The following is a 20,475-nucleotide window of genomic DNA, read 5'->3' on the forward strand; positions in this document are numbered from 1 at the left end:
AATGATTCATTTACTGTAATTGTTTCATATAAATTTATTTTGAAACACTTGCCATTTTTATAGGCAATAGTAAACACATTTCTCTCAGCCAGGAGAGGTAGCAGTAATGATTTCTTGAGAACAAAAATCAGCCTTTTGTGAAACACAACATTTTTTCATGTAAGGACTTCCCTTTCAGTAAATTGTATTAGGATTGTCAAGAGCAAACGTTACTGGAAGTGCATTAATAAAGCATGTCATTTACAACTCCAGTTGAATTTTAATTGAGTTCTGCAGGATTCCAGAAGGGAGGTAGTTGGTCAAACCATTGCCCCTTCTCCCCTTTATTCTACCAATGACGCTCTCATTCTTCACAAATAAGCCTTTATCTCACATAATCATTCAGGACAATTTTTTTGTACAATTACCCCAACCCACTTAATTAACTTCTGCATTGTAAAGCCAATTCTTCCAAAGTCATCTTTAGAAACTCTTTTAGGAGGTCTGTAATTTGGTTTTGTGAATATATTAATAAAGTAATTTTTTCGGCCAGGCGCGGTGGCTCATGTCTGTAATCCCAGCACTTTGGGAGGCCAAGGCAGGCAGATCATGAAGTCAAGAGATTGAGACCATCCTGGCCAACATGGTGAAACCCTGTTTCTACTGAAAATACAAAAATTAGCTGAGTATGGTGGCACATGCCTGTAGTCCCAGCTACTGGGGAGGCTGAGACAAGAGAATCACTTGAACCCAGGAGGCAGAGGTTGCAGTGAGCTGACATCGTGCCACTGTACTCCAGCCTGGCGACAGAGCTAGACTCCATCTCAAAAAAAAAAAAAAAAAAAAAGTAATTTTTTATTCTTTTCTGCCTTTGCTTTCATTGCTAAAGAAGGAAATGGTCAAGTGAGTGCATTAGATGGCTGAAGTTCTTAACAAATCTGTATTTATGAATAATACTTATTGAATTATTTTGTGCATGGTAATCTGGTAGACTAGTTCCTATTATCGCCATAAAAAAGGTTTTCTACCCCCACAGCAAATCTCTAACTATAAGTCAGATTAAATTTACTTGGGAAGTTAGAAAAATAGTGCTCTATGTCTCTCTATAAAGGTAGTTTTCAAAAGCCTTATGTCTATTATAGAACTTAAGGAAATGCAGATTCCAAAGAAAGTGAGTCATTAAATCTAAGGTGCGGCCCAGGGATCTGTATTTAAAAAAAAGTAAGAATCTGTGGTAATTTTGATATAAGTGGTCCTTAAAACTTAATAAAATAAACATCATGTTTAGAACTTCATAATTTTAATAGTGAATTGTTATCATGATGCAAATGCTTAAATGTATTGTTTCTGACAAATTTCAATATCATGTATTAAATCTGGTCATTTGATCCTGATCTTTTTCAGAGTCAAAGTATCTTTTAAAAATCAGGTTTTTTTTTTTCTTTAATCATTCAGCTTAGATACTAAAATTCTCAAGTTGCACTTACCTCTGTTTAATTGAATAATTTTTTTTAAAAAGCCAAAAAAAAAAAACCACCTTTCTAGATATAATAAAAATGAGTCATATCTGTTTAAAATTTAGGAAATGATGCTGAAGAAAAGAAGAAAATCTTAATGTAGTTTGTAGGAAGAGAGGGGCATGTGAAAAGAAAACAAACCTAACCTTTTCTTTATGTATTAAATGAGAGTCTCCAATCCGCAGTGCACATGTAACATCAATGTTCTTAACTAAAATGGTTTCTTATTAGCATTTAAGTAAGATGTTTATCTGGTTCTATCACAGTCAGGGGCTGAAACCAAAGGAGCTTAATAAGCACCTCATCATGGAAGGTCAGGCATCTCACAGAGCCTTAATTAGCAGATGGAACATCTTACTATCTGAAAAAGTTATATCAAAGAAACTTTTTTTTTGGTTGTTGCTAGATTGCCCATGTGGGCAGAAGGGAGCCTTAAATATCTTGCAATTGAAGCAGAACTAAAAGAAAACAAATGCTTGGTTTTTTCCCCCCACCAACCAAGTCTCCAATACTCTGGACACCAACTGAAGAGTCCTACAATTTAATTCTGAAACTTACTACCTGGGGTCAGCAAACACCCCCCAGAATAAAGACCCAGGTCCACAAGACTGCCTCCCACTTTAGATGCCAATTTCAAGTGCCAGGTTGTCACCTGTACTTCTGACCAACCGGTTATAAATTGAGGGTTCCCATAACCCTCTCCTTAGATTCAACAGTGTGCTATAATGGCTTACAAACCTCAAAGAAACATTATAGTTTAATATAAAGGATATTACAAAGGATGCAGATGAAGAGCCAGATAAAAAGGGACCGAGGGTGAGGTCTGAAAGGGTGCTGAGGGCAGGAGCTTCTGTTGCCGTGGAGTTGGAGTGCACTGCACTCCCTGGCTTGTGGATATGTTCACTAACCTGGAAATTCATCAAGTCTCATTGTTCAAATTTTATAGAGCTTAACCTCCAGTCCCTTCGTGGAGGATCACGGTTCTGGCTTAAATTCCAACCCTCTAATCACTTGGTCTTTCTGGTGATCAGTGCCATCCTGGGGTTATCCAGGGACCCTACCCTAAGTCACGCATTAGCATAAGCTCAGGTGTGATCAATGGGGGCTTGTTATGAATAACAAAAGACACTCTTGTCACTAGGAAATTACAGGGGCTTAGAAGTTCTGTGCCAGGAACCGGACAAAATCAAATATATTTTTTATTATACCACAGTAACATGCGTTTGCTTCCTACAATTTTTAGATATTTTCTGTGCTTACAGTTTCTCTGCTGTAGGAACTGAGTCATGATGGGAATGGTAACAAGAGAATCAAACCTTACTAGGAAAGTGAAACCAATTTAGAGGCAGCTAGTGTTTCTTGAAGCAGCTATATGCAGTAATTGCATTTATAAAGCATAAGGATAATATGTGGGTATTTATAGATGCATAGAGGCTTTAGGTTACAAACTACAAAAACCATACTGGGGACTACAAGGAACGCCTTTAAACTATCAGGGCTATTTTGAGTGTCTTTTATTTCTGAAGGCTTATTATAATAATCTGGCATCATTCTGTTTGATTTCTTTTTCTAGGTTCTTTTTGGTTGTGTCCTGGTTCCTAGCAAAAAACCTGAAGGTTGGCTGAAAAATCACAGACATGAGGCTGATTGATTGATAGAAGAAAAGGCACACAAATTTATTTAACATGTATAGACAGGAACCTTCAGAATGAAGACCCCACCCCCAATGAGGTACAGAAGCTTGTACACCATCCTGAGGTTATAGAAAGAATGCGGGCTCAGAGTGTGGTCAAAAGTAAGTAGGTTAGGTTGGTAAAGCAGGTGTTAGTGGCAAGACAGGTTGTGGGAGGGAGAAAGGAAGAGGCCTGGCTAGCAAAGGTGTCCTTGTTATGTTGATGAAGACTCATAGATAGCAGCCTTCAGAGAGAATAGGTGGTAAATGTCTCTTTTCAGACCTTTAAAGATGTCAGACTCTCAGTTTAATCTCTAAGATCTGGGAAAGGCTTAGAAAGGGAAGCCAAGGGTCCATTAATGGCCATTCTTTACAGATACAAATTTCCCCTACAAAGACAGCTTTGTAGGGCTACTTGTGTCTGTTGGCCCTGTGGCAGTCATTTCAAAATATGTCAGATAAATATATTTTGGGGTAAAATATTTTGATTTTCTTCAGTTGTTCAAGGTTGGCTTTGGGTGTTATTTGAGGAGCCCTGAAATCCCCCCTGTAATCAAAGCCATTTCTCAAGTGGCTTGTTGAGAGCCCTGAAATCAGACTTTTTGTTTTTAAATTAAGAAGGTGCTTTGTACCGAAAGCCAGTCCAATGCAAATTTGCTACGTTAGGGTTGTAATAGACATGGGCAAGTGACCTATTACTTCAACACTCAGTCATCAATTATCAAATGAGTGACCTCTCATTTTTTCACAGATGTTTGCAGATAGAAGGTCCCTAGTGATTCTGCTAATAGCTATTTGTTTTATATTAGACAAGCCACTTAACCTCTCTGGCTTTCATTTTTTCCACAAATAAAATAAATGCATTGGACTTAAAATTCCCTAGGATGCCTTTGACTCCAACAATCTCTTGATCTTGGAATTTTAAATTTTTTGCTTAATACATACTGTTGAATTTTCTAAACTTTTTTTCTTACCTTGATCTGAGATGCAAGTATTTGATGGCTTCAATTTAAAAATTCAATTCAAAGTAGGAGAATTTAGTGGCAAATGTACAATGCACAAGGAGCAATAAATAAATATCCCTACAACTCATCAGCATACGACAGAGTTTTTATATCAACTATGATCATTTTCTCCAAATTTTCAGGGACAGTCCTGATTTACAATGTACTACTTCATTGTTCATATAATCTGAGGGTCAAAAACTCATGTACTATAGGCCATATCCAGCTACTGTATGTGTTTTTTTTTTTATTTCATAAGGTGTTTAAGATAATCAGTCATGAAATAGGGCACGCGATCTGCAGTTTACTACAATCCTGGCTGTCTCTATTGTTTTCCTAACTCTGTTTCATTTGTTCACATTACCTGCCCGCATCTTGAAAACTTTTGAGTTTACAATCCATGTTAAACCTCATAAAAGCTATATTTTCTGGATTAGCACTCTCTAACAGAACTTTCTGTGATGATGGAGATAATCTACATCTTTGCTGTTTAATATGGTAGCCACTAGCCACATGTGCTTTTGAGCACTTGAAATGTGTCTAGTGTGACTGAGGACTACATGATTAATGGTTCAAAATTTAAATGAATTTAAATAGCCACACGAAAAAGAAAGAAAGAAAGACACAGAAAGAGATAGAAGCCAGTACAGTGGACAATACAGCATCTAGACTGTCTGCTTAGTTTATCTCTTTCTGTACAACAAACCACCCAAATTTATTTTGCTCGCAGATTCAGCAGGTCAGAAATTCAGGGCAGAGCACAGATGACTCGTTGGGGCCTTAGATAGGAAGTTTCAAATGATGGGGTAACTCAGACAGCTCAGGCTGGAATTATCTGGAAATTGCTTCACTTATGTCTAATGCCTGGACTGGGACAACTTGAAGGCTGGGTTCAGCCGGGACTGCTGAGGAGAGCACTTACATGTAGCCTTTCTTTATGGCATGAACTTGCCACATCATGGTACTGGGTTCTGAAAGGTTCTGTAGTACATTCTGGATATGGCCTGTAGTACATACAGATGTAGAATGTTCCTAGAGAACCCGGGGAAGTTGCATGACCTATTCTGACTTAGCTTCCAGGGCTATGCTCTGTCACCTCTGTCTGCCTCATTCTATTGATCACAAGCAAGCCACCATGGTCAACCGCAATTTAATGAGGTTGGTATTAAACTCCACCTCTTGATATAAGAGTGATAAGGTCTCAACACATAAGAGCATGTGGGATGAGAGATATTGTGGTGGCCATCTCCAGAAAATACAGTCTGCCACAATCTGTCCTATGGCCATGGCAGTACACATCCTTCCCATATATCGAACACATGCCTTCTTCCTCAAATGCAATGCATCTGCTTATTATGACGTCTAGCTTGAAGTCTAGGATCTTCTTGTTTAAATCAGTTCAGGTGCAGATGTGGTTCTTTGGCAATGGTCCCTCTCTGAATCCAGTTCTTCCCCTTCTAAAGACCAATAACCTAAAGAAACAAGTTACCTGGCCCCTTTCCCCTTCTATGCACCCAAGATACAAGGCAGACCCAGTGACAGACTGACTGCAGTAGACACCCCCATTCAAAGAGGTAGGGGAGGAAGAGGCATGAGGAGCACAGGGACATCGTTGGTGTACAGAATACTGAAATTCAGCCATCATGTGTCGCCAGTTTCTTAACGCAGGCTTAGTACTGTTTCCTGGTAATGATTCTCTATGGCTTTTGGCTCCATTACTGGTCTCTTAGTTTTCTTTGAGTCATCCTTTTTTTTTCTATAAAAATTAAGCTGTGTTTGCAGTTGAGAGTTGTTTTCTCAGCCTGATTCCTGTCCACAGCAGTTTGAAGGTACAAAGATTTCTTTTCCTTTTGTACTATCTGTGATCCTTTTGGCTTGAGTGGGCAGTGCTTATACCCATATACATTTCGTGGATTCTATGACTTTGTGAAATTTCACTACATTTGACAAAAACTCCAACCACAATTTTCTTCAAGTCAGGGCCCTCTCTATCTTGGGATCGCTATGAAGCTGCTGGGGGGCAATAACCTTAAGAGTCCTAAATTATTGTTTAATAGGAAGGATTTTTCAGGAACATCCATAAGCTCCTTAGATGGTCTTTATCTAGTTGAATCATGAGACACTTATGATCAGTTTCTGAGGTCTTAACAAGGATCCTACAGCCCAACCTGGATTTGATCTTTGTATTGAAGCCATTTCCTAATTTGAGAATATTTTGCTATCTAGATTGAGGATCTGGAATTGAGAATCAGTTTTATTATTGACTCCAGCAAATCCTGCTTCCTTTATGTACCTCTAAATTCTTCTCAAACATGGAATAATTCCTTGTTAACACTTCTCCTTTTTTGTATCTTATTATATTCAGGGAAGATATACCAGTTGATATTTTGTCTGGAAATCTTAGACAGATCCATCAATTCGTTAAGTAATTTCTGTATTACTCTAGGTGACAGTCCCACTAAAGTTTCCACCACTACATAACAAAGGTCCCCTTTTCTTCAACTTCCAAAACAGTTTTCTCACTTTCCTTGAACCTCTTATAGATAGTTTCCTTGAAGCCTAGCAGACTTTCATTTTCTGTCCAATCCCCAAACTGGTGAATGATACATGTTTTAGTGACACGAAGTAACAACCATCTTTAAATGCCCATAGGTTCTATAGATCAGGAAATTGTATATAAGCATGGCTGGCCTCTGCTCCACCATGTCTGGGGCCTTAGCCAGGCTGACTAAAATGGCTGAAGACTGAAATAGTTTAGAGGTTTCTGTGTTCACATGTTTTAGTGGCTGGAATAAGACGACTTGAAGGCTGAGTTCAGCTGAGTCTTTTATCTGAAGTACCAAATATTGGTTCTTCATGTGTCTTGGGTTTTTCATAACATGATGGCTGGATTCTGAGAGGATCTCTGGGGAGGGATCATCAAGAGAGCTAATGCTATAAGAGAAATTGGGTAGACGGAAGCCACGAGTACTTTTTCTATATAGCTTCAAAAGTCACACAGCATTGCTTACATTGCATTTCATTGATTACTAGAGTTAGTAAGGCCAGTTCAGATTCAAAGAAAGAGAATTAAACTTTACCTTGTGATAGGGGAATGGCAAGGCCATATTGCAGAACAACATATAAGATGGGAAATGTTGGTGGAAACATCCTTGGAAAGAAAATACAATCTTTCACACTTGTGTAAAAATCTTTTTGATGTAGGGAACTTAGAAATTTCTGAAGACTCTTGTCACAACAATTTCTCGTTATAATAGTAAGTGCTTTGGATGTAGGGCTTTGAGTTACTGTAGTTCAGATAGTTGTATGAAGAAGCCTATCAACCAGGCCCGGTGGATGGCTCATGCCTGTAATCCCAGCACTTTGGGAGGCTGAGGCAGGCAGATCATTTGAGGTCAGGAGTTCAAGACCAGCCTGGTCAACATGGTGAAACTCCGTCTCTACTAAAAATACAAAAATTAGCCAGGCGTAGTGGTGCATGCCTGTAGTCCCGACTACTTGGGAGCCTGAGACAGGATAATCACTTGAACCTGGGAGGTGAAGGCTGTAGTGAGCCAAGATTGCACCACTCCAAACTGGGTAACAGAGCGAGACTCTGTCAAAAAACAAAAACAGAAACAAAAACAAAACAAAACAAAAAAAAGGCCTACCAACCAACCAAAAACTACCAGGGATTCACTGACAACCAAAAAATGTTAGGCTTATTTAGCTTACTACAGCATAGAAGCGGCATATGAGAGGAACTATTAGGTATTTCGGTAAGGAGTTGGTAGGGGGTAGGTCTTGTAGAATTTGTGCTTGTACTGGCTAGTTGTAAGGAGGGATTAAGGAAAGTGGAGTCTAGTTCTGGATAAGCTGCTGTCAGGAAGTAAAAGAGCATCATGGTAAATTTTATCTGGAGGTGGAGAGATTCAAGTGGGTTCACTATTCATTGGTAAAGAAACAGTAGTCACTTGTGTGAGCCAGCACAAAGGGAAGTTCAGATATTTTTGTATTTGTGGAGCATCCTTGTCTCTGTCTTGTGTTATCTCACAGTGCAGCCTTGCCTTGCTCAATTATTGTTCATATTGAACAAAAGTTGTTTAGTTTTCTTGAAGACATTAAGGCCTACCCGTCAGGTGCTGGGGCTATTTTTCACCCTCTCACAACTAAAAGTCACCTTTGCCTTTTCATATGAATAGGCTTAGGTATAAATAAAGCAGTTAGAAATGAATCCCTAATTGTCATTAATTCCCCTTGGTGAAGATGAACCAAGAAGCAATGGGGTCACTTTCTGCCATTATCCATTGTAGAACCAACAGATCAAATGGTTTTCCTCTTTCGGAGCCTGGGTGTTGAGTGCTTACTTTCTCTTTGGTTTCTTGTGTGCCAATTAAAGAAGGAGAAAAATGAAACTTTGTGTTGCTGAAAGTGTTAATTTTTTTTGGGAAGCTGAAATCTGGTATAGAATTTTAGAATGTTGTAAGATCCCACAGGAAGTCCAAGACTACTGCCACCTGCTTGGTCCTTTAGAAACTTAAAATCTCAGAAAGTATGACATTTAGAAAAAAACAGAACTATATCTTAGGAAGTATGACATATAGAAAACCTTCCTAGGTATATGGGAGGCTTGCTTGCCCTCTCAGGACGTGGCCTATAAACCTCAGACTTCCACTTTTTTTCCCCTCTCATAATTGCAGTTGGAACATTTGAGATACCATCCAAGCACTACGAGCTCATCTAAAATATTATTTATCAATTAAAAATAAAAATGACTTATAAGTCCTCAAAGAAAAATACTTGTTCATCACACCACAGAGCTAGTATCAGATCCTCCTTTGAACATTGAGCTGATTTGAAATTGAACAAGGCCAGACTGATGTAGCAGTCCCTGATCTGGATGTGTCTTTCAGACATGAACAAATTCCTAAGAACCTGAGAGCAGAGATGTGCTAACATGAATCCACTTCCTTGTGAGAATATAAGTTGTCATTCCTAATGCTGCCTGAAAACAAAGTCCTTCCTAGTCCTCATTTCTCAGTGCAGGGCTGGCCCTGTCTGGATGGAAAAAGCAGCAATGGGAAGGAAGGAAATTGATGCTTCCCTACCCACCTTAGTACTTGCAAATTTCACAATCCTGGTACCAACCTTCTTAGCTCTTCTTTCATGTATGTCATGTTTTAACCTGTGGGACCCATGCCTGTTGCTTATTTTAGGTTCTCCTGCTCTAACTATGTAGTTCAAATTCTAGGATACCTGGCATCTCGTTTTCCTTTGATGTGTAAATTAATTTTCCCTTTTTGACCGCATACAATGTATACAGAATTGAATGAAAGAAGAAAGAGGGAGGGAGGCTCTATAGAAGAATTGTTTTCTTCCCAGATATTTTTTGCACAGTTGCACAATTTACCAGAAAGCTGAGTGCTTCTTGCAACGGCAAAAAATACTGGGGGAAAACTGAGAGGAGAGGGAAAGGGAAGGCAGAAATCCTGGACAGAGGCACCATATTGCACCAAAGGAGAAAAAGTCATCCAAAGATATGCAGAAGACCATGAAGGTAGAAATGGGAGCTGGGATGAGGCTCTGACTATAGCTGCTCCTTGCTGCCCTCTCTGTAGAATACTCACTTAATTTTCAGACACAGTGTACCACTAGTCTGGCAGAGCCTCATTTCTAGGCTATGCATATGGCTTGGAGGTAGGGAAACAGCATGAGGGGCAAGGTGGATGGGGTGAGTCAGTTGTTGACCTTGTCACAGTAAGTATCCTTCCTTGGTAAAGAATCTGAAGACTCATTCTAGTAAAAGCCTTGTTAAACATGATGACCAGATTCTGCAGAGTAGCATCTTATTGCCAAAGAGTTTAGCTTGAGAAAGTTACACACAGGTCTATGGTAATGGAATTCTAAAGATGCCTCCTTCCTGCCCCCCTGTGCCCAACCCCCACCCAAATCCCTGTCCTTTGGCTATTCAATCAAACACTACTCTAGGTGCTGCAGTGAAGTGATTTTTACAGATGTAATTACAATCCCAAATTATTTGGCCTCAAAGTAGGAAGATTATTCAGATGGGCCTGATCTAATCACATAGGTTCATGAAAAGAAGAGAAAGTAAGAGAGATTCAAAGGCCAAGAAAGAGCTGACTTCTTGCTACTGGCTTTGAAGATGGAAGGGGCCATATGAAGAGGACTGTAGGCAGCCTCTGGAAGTTGAATGTGGCTCCCGTTTGACAAACAATGAGGAAACGGAGACATCAGTCCTTTAATGCAAGGGACTGACTTCTATTAAGAGCAAGAATGAACTTGGAAGTGGATTCATCTCCAGAGTTTCCAGAAAGGAACACAGCCCTTTGTGAGACCCTAAGCAGAGAATCTAGCCATATTGTTCTGACCTACGGAACTGTGAGCTTATATATTTTGTTGCTTTAAGGTATTACATTTGTAGTAATTTTTTTTATAACAACAGCAAATGAATACAAGTCCTATTTCCAGGGAGTTTTTAGTAATGCTCAGGAAAATTACAAAAAGGTAGAGTTGAGTAAAGCAGACTTTTCTTTAAAAGAATGTATTATTCTTGTTATCAAAGGTCTAAATTTAATATTTAATACCAATGAAAAGTCTCCAATGTGAAAACAATAGTGGAAAACTCAATTTCTCTATAAAACAGGCTGAATTACATGTCAGCACTGCTGTATCTATCTTGTTGGGGCAACAGGAATGTTAAATGTGTTCTTCAAACAGATTGTTAGCAATTCTTTTTAAAAATTCACATAGAGAAATTACAGTTGAATGGAATGGTTCAGAGCACAGGTGAACTTGGATTAATACCATCTCATAGGAATGTTGTGAGAATTAAATGGCATAAGTTCTAAATAAATGTCAGCTATCATCATCTTAGGTCTCTATAGCCAAAGGGAATGCAAGTGTTTTAGGAAAATTTTTTACTTAATATCAGAAGAGAACTTCTTTTCAGGTCCTTAATTAAATATTAGTCCTTTCTGTAAATTAGCACTCTAGGGTGGACATCAGTAAAAAGAGTTTTAATATATTATTGTTGGTAATTACACGTAACTAAACTGTTTTTTCAGTTCTTTAATTGTGTGGTTTCTGTCTTTGAATTCTTTCTAAAGACCAAACTTATTCCCATTTTTTTCTCCCTTTACCTCCAGTCTTGGCTTTGTTTGTATAACCTGGTCACTGCTTCCTTGCAGACAGGGATGACCTGACTCCCTGTTTTATGTAAGATCAGCTACAACTTTCCATTCTTTATTTGGTGCACCAAATGCAGGCTTTCTCTCTTTCTTAACAGATTATTACAAGGAAGCAAAAATCCAAAAGTTCTCATGATATAATACAAGATGTAAAAGATTTTGAAGATTTTCTCATTATTTCATTTCCTTCCTTTTGACTTACATGCATTGTCTCTTAGGAAAATACCATCTTAATCCTTGTGGTACCCTGTACTTTTGGTGATAGTTATTAAGAACATCTATTTTCCAGATGAAGGGAGGATTGCCATATACAAAATGGCAAGGTTCTGATAATTGAGGCAGGAGAGCCCAAGAACTCCTTGCATATCAAGGAAAGTCACCTCCAAAGTAGATTAGCTTTGACTTTGGTTTTTCAAGTATTTGCTCAAATTCTGCTAGTTTCCAGTTTGCTTTTATAGCCGAAAGTAAAACTGTCCTTATAAACTTTGTAAAATTAATTAGGAAAAAAGGGAGGGGAAAAAACAAAATAAACCAGACTTGCAGTACATTCAGCATTAATCATTAGGTCAGCTTGCTTTCTGACCCATTCTGTCATAGTTGTTTGTGGCCTGTTGCTTCAGAACCATGCAAACTCTGTCATAAGATTATAGTTCCCCTTAACAGCTCTGTAGATAACAATTTGAACATTGTGAAATGTTGTTTTCCATTTGAGGTATTCTTTCAGATACTGCATACCAGTGAAACTACTGACACCAGCTACCATGAAGGACTCAATGAGGAGCTGACTCAACAAAGAATAAAATTTCCACATCCTGATAAATTCCTCCTCCTTACCCCCTGCTCCAACCAATTAACAACCCCAATTTTTCAGCCCCTCACCCTCCATAATCCTCCTAAAATCCACAGCCCTAAATTGTGGTTAAGGAAATTGGATTTGATGGTCTCCTTCCATCTCCTCATTTGGCACCTTGCAATCATTAAACTCTTTCTCTGCTGCAATCCTTGCTGTCTCACGGTATTGGACTGTTACTGCACAGTGAGTATACAAATCTGTTGGTCCTATAACAAAAGTTTACATTATACTCACCAGAGGGCATTATTGATGAGTGTCCCATGTATGTTCAATTTGGATGTGAGCCTTCTATACTTCTATAGTGTGTATTATATGCAGAATGCTATGTTAAATACTCTTGAATTAACAGAGGAAGATAAAGATGAGGCCCTGACTTCATTAGACAGTCAACAAATATGTATCAAGCACCATTTTTGTGCCCAGCACTGAGACAGGCGCTGTGGGTAAAATGGTAGACAAGGCAGAAGTTGCTCCTTCCTTATGGTAACAGTGGCAAGACAGTTATTAAACAGCAATGTTCAGTGTGAGGAATGTTGTGAAGAAAGTGTCCAGAGAGCCTTTAAGCATCTTATGTTCTGTGAAAGAAGAAGAACATGTAAAGCCGGATTATAATTGTTAATTCAAAGGCTGATTTTTGCTAGAAGGTATGCATTGTTGAGTCTATGGTGTTTGCCCATACAGGGTTTTAAATTTGATTTAGTTGTTAATGGCTTTTTAAAATGCAAAAATAATGTAATAGTCCAGATTTACAGTTCTTCAATAACTGGAATTTCTAGCAGTGTTGAACCCCCCTTCCCACATGTCAGTAAACAATTGTTAGAGCTGAGTAGTGTCCTGCTATGGTTTGGCTCTGTGTTTGCACCCAAATCTCATCTCGAATTGTAATCCCCATGTGTCAAAGGAGGGACCTGGTGGGAGGTGATTGGATCATAGGAGTGGTTTCCCCCATGCTATTCTTGTGATAGTGAGTTCTCATGGGATCTGATGGTTTTATAAGGAGCAGTTTTCCCTGCTCTTCTCTCTCCTGCCACCTTGTGAAGAAGGTGCTTGTCTCCCCTTTGCCTTCTACTGTTACTGTAAGTTTCCTGAGGCCTTCCCAGCCATGTGGAACTGTCAATTAAATCTCTTTCCTTTATAAATTATCTAGTCTCAGACAGTTCTTTATAGCAGTGTGAGAATGGACCAATACATACTTTATAGAAGTTTCTTGCATTTTTTATTCTGTCACAATCCCTGAGAATTCCTACTGCATCTCTGATACTGAAGCTGAAGGTCATGTGCTTTCACAATTTGGTGGTGTATTTTACTCATTTACGTTACTGGCAGAGCTCCTGCAGGTGTTTGAGTCTGTGAGCCCTGACTGCCATAGGAAAAGTTTATTGTGTATATACAGTGAGCTTTAATAGAACAGAAATGCCTGGGAATCAATAGAGTAAACAAAGTATTTTGTAGAAATGAGTTTCACTTTGGATGATTTCACAGAAGTGGTGATGCTTAAAAGCATTTCAAATGAGGCTTTGCCTGATTTCTTAAGATGAGAGGATAAACTATTTTTCATGAAAGGATTATTTGTTCAAAGCCTTAGAATTGCCAATTGAATATGTCACATTTATTTTTAACCAGAGGAGCTTTTTCAAAACACGTATATCCAGTCATTACTTCACGAGATTTTTTTTTCTTTTTTTTTTTTTTTTGAGACAGGGTCTTGCTCTGTCACCCAGGCTGGAGTGCAGTGGTATGAGCACAGCCTTGACCTCCTGGGCTCAAGCAACCCTGCCAGCTCAGCCTCCCAAATAGCTGGGACCACATGCCACCATGCCTGGCTAATTTTTGTATTTTTTATAGAGATAGGATTTCTCCATGTTGTCCATGCTGGTCCCGAACTTCTGGGCTCAAGAAGTCTGCCTGTTTTGGCTGTACCAAGTGCTAAAGTTACAGGTATCAAAATGGCCACCACACCCAGCCATTTTTTTCTTTCTTGAGACATTGATTCATAGTCTGGAATGAGGACACAAAATGAGTGGTTGGCAAAAGTACTCTAGGTGGTTCCCATAAGTACCTTCTCCCTGGAACCCTGCTTTGAAAACTACTAAGCTAGGGCATACTAGATGATCAAGATAAATGGAGGGAAGAGTAGGACTTTGAAAATCATGATTTAGGGTTTATATTTGATTTGAAATAACAAGCAGAATTAAAAAATAAAGTAAAAACAACAATAACAGCAACAACAGCAGTTACTGTGTGACAGGCATTGTTCTAAACACTCTTCATGTAAGAAACTCATTTAATCTTTGCAATAAACCTAAAATAGGTATCATTCCCAGAGATGCTGAGTAAATTGCTCAGGTCACAAAGCTGAGATAGGATTCAACTGAAAAAGTCTGGCTCCAGAGCTCATTTTCTTAACTGCTATCAGTGGTACCCAGTAGATGAATGAACTATAATGTGGTCTTCTGAAGACTGAACAAGCAGGAAGATAAGGGAGGGAGAAATCCAGATCTTCATAAGATGGCTTACAGTGAGGAAGACTGAGGAGACAGAAAGATTTAGTGTGGTTCTTTGGGTCAATTTTCACATTCTTATATCCTGGAATTTTACCATAACTTTGTGGTATTTTGGCAATGATTTATGCAATTGTTCATTGTTTAATAAAGAAATGGGCATGATTTGTAGGTATACTTCCTGTGCCCATCATGGAAGGCCATTAATTGGCTTTAATTGCTCTTATGATGAATCATCTTAAGAAAATAAGACCTTTAGTTACTTCTGATTTTAACTGCTTACCCAAAATCCACTTTAAAAAGTCTATTAACTTAAACAAAGCATTTTTCAATGGTCTTGCTACAGTCTTAATGTTTGCTTCCTCCCCAAACTTACATGCTGATATCCTAATACCCAAGGTGATAATATTAGGTGGTGGGGCTTTGGGAGATGATTCAGTCATGGGGGCAGAGCCATCATGAATGGGACTAGTGTGTGTCTTAGTTGCTTTCATGCTGCTGTAACAGAAGATCACAGACTGGACAATTTATAAAGAATAGAAATATATTGGCTCATAGTTCTGGTGGCTGGGAAATCACTTATCAAGGCACCTGCAAGTTTGGTGATTCTAATTCCAAGATGGCTCCTTGAAGGCTGTATCCTTGAGAGGGGAGGAAATCTTCCTCTTCACTTGGAGAAAGGTGGAAAGGCAAAGAGAGAGGTGGCAACGAGGCCAGAACTCACCCTTTTATAATGGGCATTAATCTCATGTATGAAGGCATAGACCCCTGGCCTAATCACCTCTTCAAGGTCCCACCTTTTAACAATGTTATAATGGCAATTAAATTTGAACATGAGTTTTGGGGGAGACAAGCATTTAAAGCACATCAGTGGGCTTATTAAAGAAGTTAGGACCCCATACAGTGGCTCACGCCTGTAATCCCAGCACTTTGGGAAGCCGGGGTGGGAGGATCGCTTGAAGCCAGGACTTTGACACCAGCCTGGTCAACACAGCGAGACCTCTGTCTCCTGAAAAAACAAAAAAGCCCTATGTGGTGCGGTGATGTGGACCTGTTGTCCTAGCTAAATGGGAGGATCATGAGGTGGTGTGCTGTGATTGTGCCACTGCGCTCCAGCCCGAGTGACAGAGCAAGAACTGTCTCTTTAAAAAAATGAATCTAGAGACAGACTCTTCTTGACTGTTCTGCCAGGTGAGGTTATAGTGAAAAAACTGCTCTGAACCAAGAAGCAGACCCTCACCAGACACTAAATCACCAGGTTTTGTGTTAACATAGATAATATTATTACGGTGGTAGCACTGATATCCACTTATGGATTAAAAAACTCTTGTTTTGCATTCATATTGAAGGGCCATGAAGTATAATGTTTAGTCTCTTGGGTTTACCAAACAAACCTATATTGGAATTCCAGGTCTGAAACTTACCTCGTGTGACCTTAGGCAAGTCATCTAACTGTTAAGCCTCTGTAAAATAAGGATTTAAAAGAATACAAAGTTATCATAAAAATTGAGTGAACTGGAGCTCTGCTAAGGGACAGACGGCCTCCTTGAGTGGGTCCCTTGCCCCCATGTCTCCTGTTGGGGAGACACCTCATACAGGAGAGCTCTGGCTGGTATCTGGTGGGTGCCCCGCTGGGATGAAGCTTCCAGAGGAAGGAACAGTCAGAAATCTTTGCTGTTCTGCAGCCTCTGCTGGTGATACCCAGGCAAACAGGGTATGAAGTGGACCTCCAGCAAACTCCAGCAGAACTGCAGCAGAGGGGCCTGTTAGAAGAAAACTAACTAACAGAAAGGAATAGCATCAATGTCAACAAAAAGGACTTCCATAAACAAAACCCATCCAAAGGTCACCAACATCAAAGACAAAAGGTAGATAAATTAACAAAGATGAGGAAAAACCAGTGCAAAAAGGCTGAAAATTCCAAAAACCAGAGCGCCTCTTCTCCTACAAAGGATCACAACTCATAGCCAGCAAGGGAACAAAACTGGACAGAGGATGAGTTTAACTAATTGACGGAAGTAGGCTTCAGAAGGTGGGTAATAACAAACTCCTCTAAGTGAAAGGAGCATGTTCTAACCAATGCAAAGAAGCTAAGAACTTTGAAAAAAGGTTAGAGGAACTGCTAGTTAGAATAACCGTTTAGAGAAGGATATAAATGACCTGATGGAGCTGAAAATCATGGCACAAGAACTTCGTGAAGCATACACAAGTATCAATAGCCAAACTGATCAAGCAGAAGAAAGGATATCACAGATTGAAAATCAACATAAGGAAATAAAGTGAGAAGACAAGATTAGAAATAAAAGAATGAAAAGGAATGAACAAAGCCTCCAAAAAACATGGGACTATGTGAAAAGACCAAACCTATGTTTGACTGGTGTACCTGGAAGTGACAGGGAGAATGGAACCAAGTCGGAAAACACTCTTCAGGATATTATCCAGGAGAACTTCCCCAACTTAGCAAGATTGGCCAACATTCAAATTCAGGAAATACAGAGAACACTACAAAGATACTCCTCAAGAAGAGCAATCCCAAGGCACATAATTATCAGATTCACCAAGGTTGAAATGAAGGAAAATAATATTAAGGGCAGCCAGAGAGAAAGGTTAGGTTGCCCACAAAGGGAAGCCTATCAGACTAATAGCAGATCTCTCTGCAGAAACGCTGCAAGCCAGAAGAGAGTGAGGGCCAATATTCGACATTCTTAAAGGAAAGAATTTTCAGCCCAGAATTTCATATCCAGTCAAATTAAGCTTCATAAGTGAAAGAGAAATAAAATCCTTTACAGAAAAGCAAATGCTAAGAGATTTTGTCACCACCAGGCCTGCCTTACAAGACTTCCTGAAGGAAGCACTAAACATGGAAAAGAAAAACCAGTACCAGCCACTGCAAAAACATACCAAATTGTAAAGACCTTCGACAATATGAAGAAACTGCATCAACTAACAGGCAAAATAACCAGGTAGCATCATAATGACAGGATGAAATTCACACATAAGAATATTAACCTTAAATGTAAATGGGCTAAATGTCCCAATAAAAAAACACAGACTGGCAAACTGGATAAAGAGTCAAGACCCATCAGTGTGCTGTATTCAGGAGACCCATCTCACATGCAAAGACACATATAGGCTCAAAATAAGGGAATGGAGAAATATTTACCAACCAAATGGAAAGCAAAAAAAGAAAAAGCAGGGGCTGCAATCCTAATCTCTGATAAAACAGACTTTAAGCCAACAAAGATCAAGAGACAAAGAAGGGCATTACATAATGGTAAAGGGATTCAATGCAACAAGAAGAGCTAACTCTCCTAAATATATACGCACCCAATACAGGAGCACCCAGATTCATAAAGCAAGTTCTTAGAGACCTACAAAGAGACTTAGATTCCCACATAATAATAATGGGAGACTTTAATACCCCACTGTCAATATTAGACAGATCAATGAGACAAAACATTAACAAGGATATTCAGTACTTGAACTCAACTCTGTATCAATCAGAACACAAGGCATCTACAGAACTCTCCACCCCAAATCAACAGAATATACGTTCTTCTCAGCACCACTTCACACTTATTCTAAAATTGACCACATAATTGGAAGTAAAACATTCCTCAGCAAACGTAAAAGAAGAGAAATGACAACAAACTGTCTCTCAGACCACAGTGCAATCAAATTAGAACTCAGGATTAAGAAACTCACTCAAAACTGCACAACTACATGAAAACTGAACAACCTGCTCCTGAATGACTATTGGGTAAACAACCAAATTAAGACAGAAATAAATAAGTTATTTGAAACCAATGAGAACAAAGACACAATGTACCAGAATCTCTGGGACACATTTAAAGTATGTTTAGAGGGAAATTTATAGCAGTAAATGCCCACAAGAGAAAGCAGGAAAAATCTAAAATAGACACCCTAACATCACAATTAAAAGAACTAGAGAAGCAAGAGCAAACAAATTCAAAGCTAGCAGAAGACAAGAAATAGCTAAGATCAGAGCAGAACTGATGGAGATAGAGGCATCTCCATCTCCATGGAGATGGAGAAGAACCCTTCAAAAAAAATCAATGAATCCAGGATCTGGTGTTTTGAAAAGATCAGCAAAATAGATAAACAGCTAGCCAGACTAATAAAGAAGAAAAGAGAGAAGAATCAAATAGATGCAATAAGAAATGATAAAGGGGATATCACCACTGAGCCCACAGAAATACAAACTACCATCAGAATACTATAAACACCTCTACACAAATAAACTAGAAAATCTAGCAGAAATGGATAAATTCCTGGACACATTCACCCTCTGAAGTTTAAACCAGGAAGAAGTCGAATCCCTGAATAGACCAATAACAAGTTCTGAAATTGAGGCAGTAATTAATAGTCTACCAACCAAAAATGTCCAGGACCAGATGGATTCACATCCGAATTCTACTAGAGGTACAAAGAGGAGCTGGTACCATTACTTCTGAAACTATTCCAATCAATAGAAAAAGAGAGGATCCTCCCTAACTCATTTTATGAGGCCAGCATCGTCCTGATACCAAAACCTGGCAGAGACACAACAAAAAAAGAAAATTTCAGGCCAACATCCCTGATGAACATCGATGTGAAAATCCTCTCTAAAATACTGGCAAACTGAATCCAGCAGCATATCCACCATGATCAAGTGGGCTTCATCCCTGGGATGCAAAGCTAGTATAGCATACACAAATCAATAAACGTAATCCATCACATAAACAGAAACAATGACAAAAATCACATTATTGTCTTAATAGATGCAGAAAACGTCTTAGACAAAATTCAACACCCCTTCATGCTAAAAACTCTCAATAAACTATGTATTGATGGAATATATCTGAAAATAATAAGAGCTATTTATGACAAACCCACAGCCAACATCATACTGAATGGGCAAAAACTGGAAGCATCCCCTTTGAAAACCAGCACAAGACAAGGATGCCCTCTCTCACCACTCCTGTTCAACATAGTATTGGAAGTTCTGACCAGGGCAATCAGGCAAGAGAAAGAAATAAAGGTATTCAAATAGGAAGAAAGGAAGTCAGATTGTCTGTTTGCAGATGACATGATTGCATATTTAGAAAACCCCATGGTCTTAGCCTCAAATCTCCTTAAGCTGATAAGCAACTTTAGCAAGTCTCAGGATACAAAATCAATGTGCAAAAATCACAAGCATTCCTATACACGAAAAAATAGACAAACAGAGAGCCAAATCATGAGTGAACTCTCATTCACAATTGCTACAAAAGTAATAAAATATCTAGGAATCCAACTTACAAGGGATGTGAAGGACCTCTTTGAGGAGAACAATAAATCACTGCTCAAGGAAATAAGAGAGAACACAAGCAAATGGACAAACATTCCATGCTCACGGACAGGAAGAAGCAATATAATGAAGATGTCTGTACTGCCAAAAGTAATCTATAGATTCAGTGCTATCCCCATCAAGCTAGCAATGACTTTCTTCACAGAATTAGAAAAAACTACTTTAAATTTCATATGGAACCAAAAAACATTCCACATAGCCAAGACAATCCTAAGCAAAAAGAACAAAGCTGGAGGCATCACACTACCTGACTTCAAATTATACTACAAGGCTACAGTAACCAAAACAGCACGGTAGTGATACTAAAACAGATATATAGACCAATGGAACAGAACAGAGGCTTCAGAAATGACATCACACATCTACAACCATTTGACCTTTTACAAATCTGACAAAAACAAGCAATGGGGAA

General features: G+C 38.9%; 2 protein-coding genes across 4 annotated transcripts in view; both read right to left on the reverse strand.

Moving 5' to 3' along the window:
• PHYHIPL (phytanoyl-CoA 2-hydroxylase interacting protein like) overlaps positions 1-3,714 on the reverse strand; it is a 1,239,789-nt gene extending 1,236,075 nt beyond the window's left edge. Inside the window, exon 1 of the mRNA XM_050803061.1 lies at positions 3,711-3,714. The gene's annotated coding sequence lies outside the window, so the exon portion shown is untranslated. The remainder of the gene's footprint in view (positions 1-3,710) is intronic.
• The window catches only part of CISD1 (CDGSH iron sulfur domain 1), a 1,082,448-nt gene that overhangs the window by 244,149 nt on the left and 817,824 nt on the right, over positions 1-20,475 (reverse strand). The window lies entirely within an intron of this gene.

This window comes from Macaca thibetana, chromosome 9 (genome assembly GCF_024542745.1).
Source record: "Macaca thibetana thibetana isolate TM-01 chromosome 9, ASM2454274v1, whole genome shotgun sequence".
Classification (NCBI taxonomy): Eukaryota; Metazoa; Chordata; class Mammalia; order Primates; family Cercopithecidae; genus Macaca; species Macaca thibetana.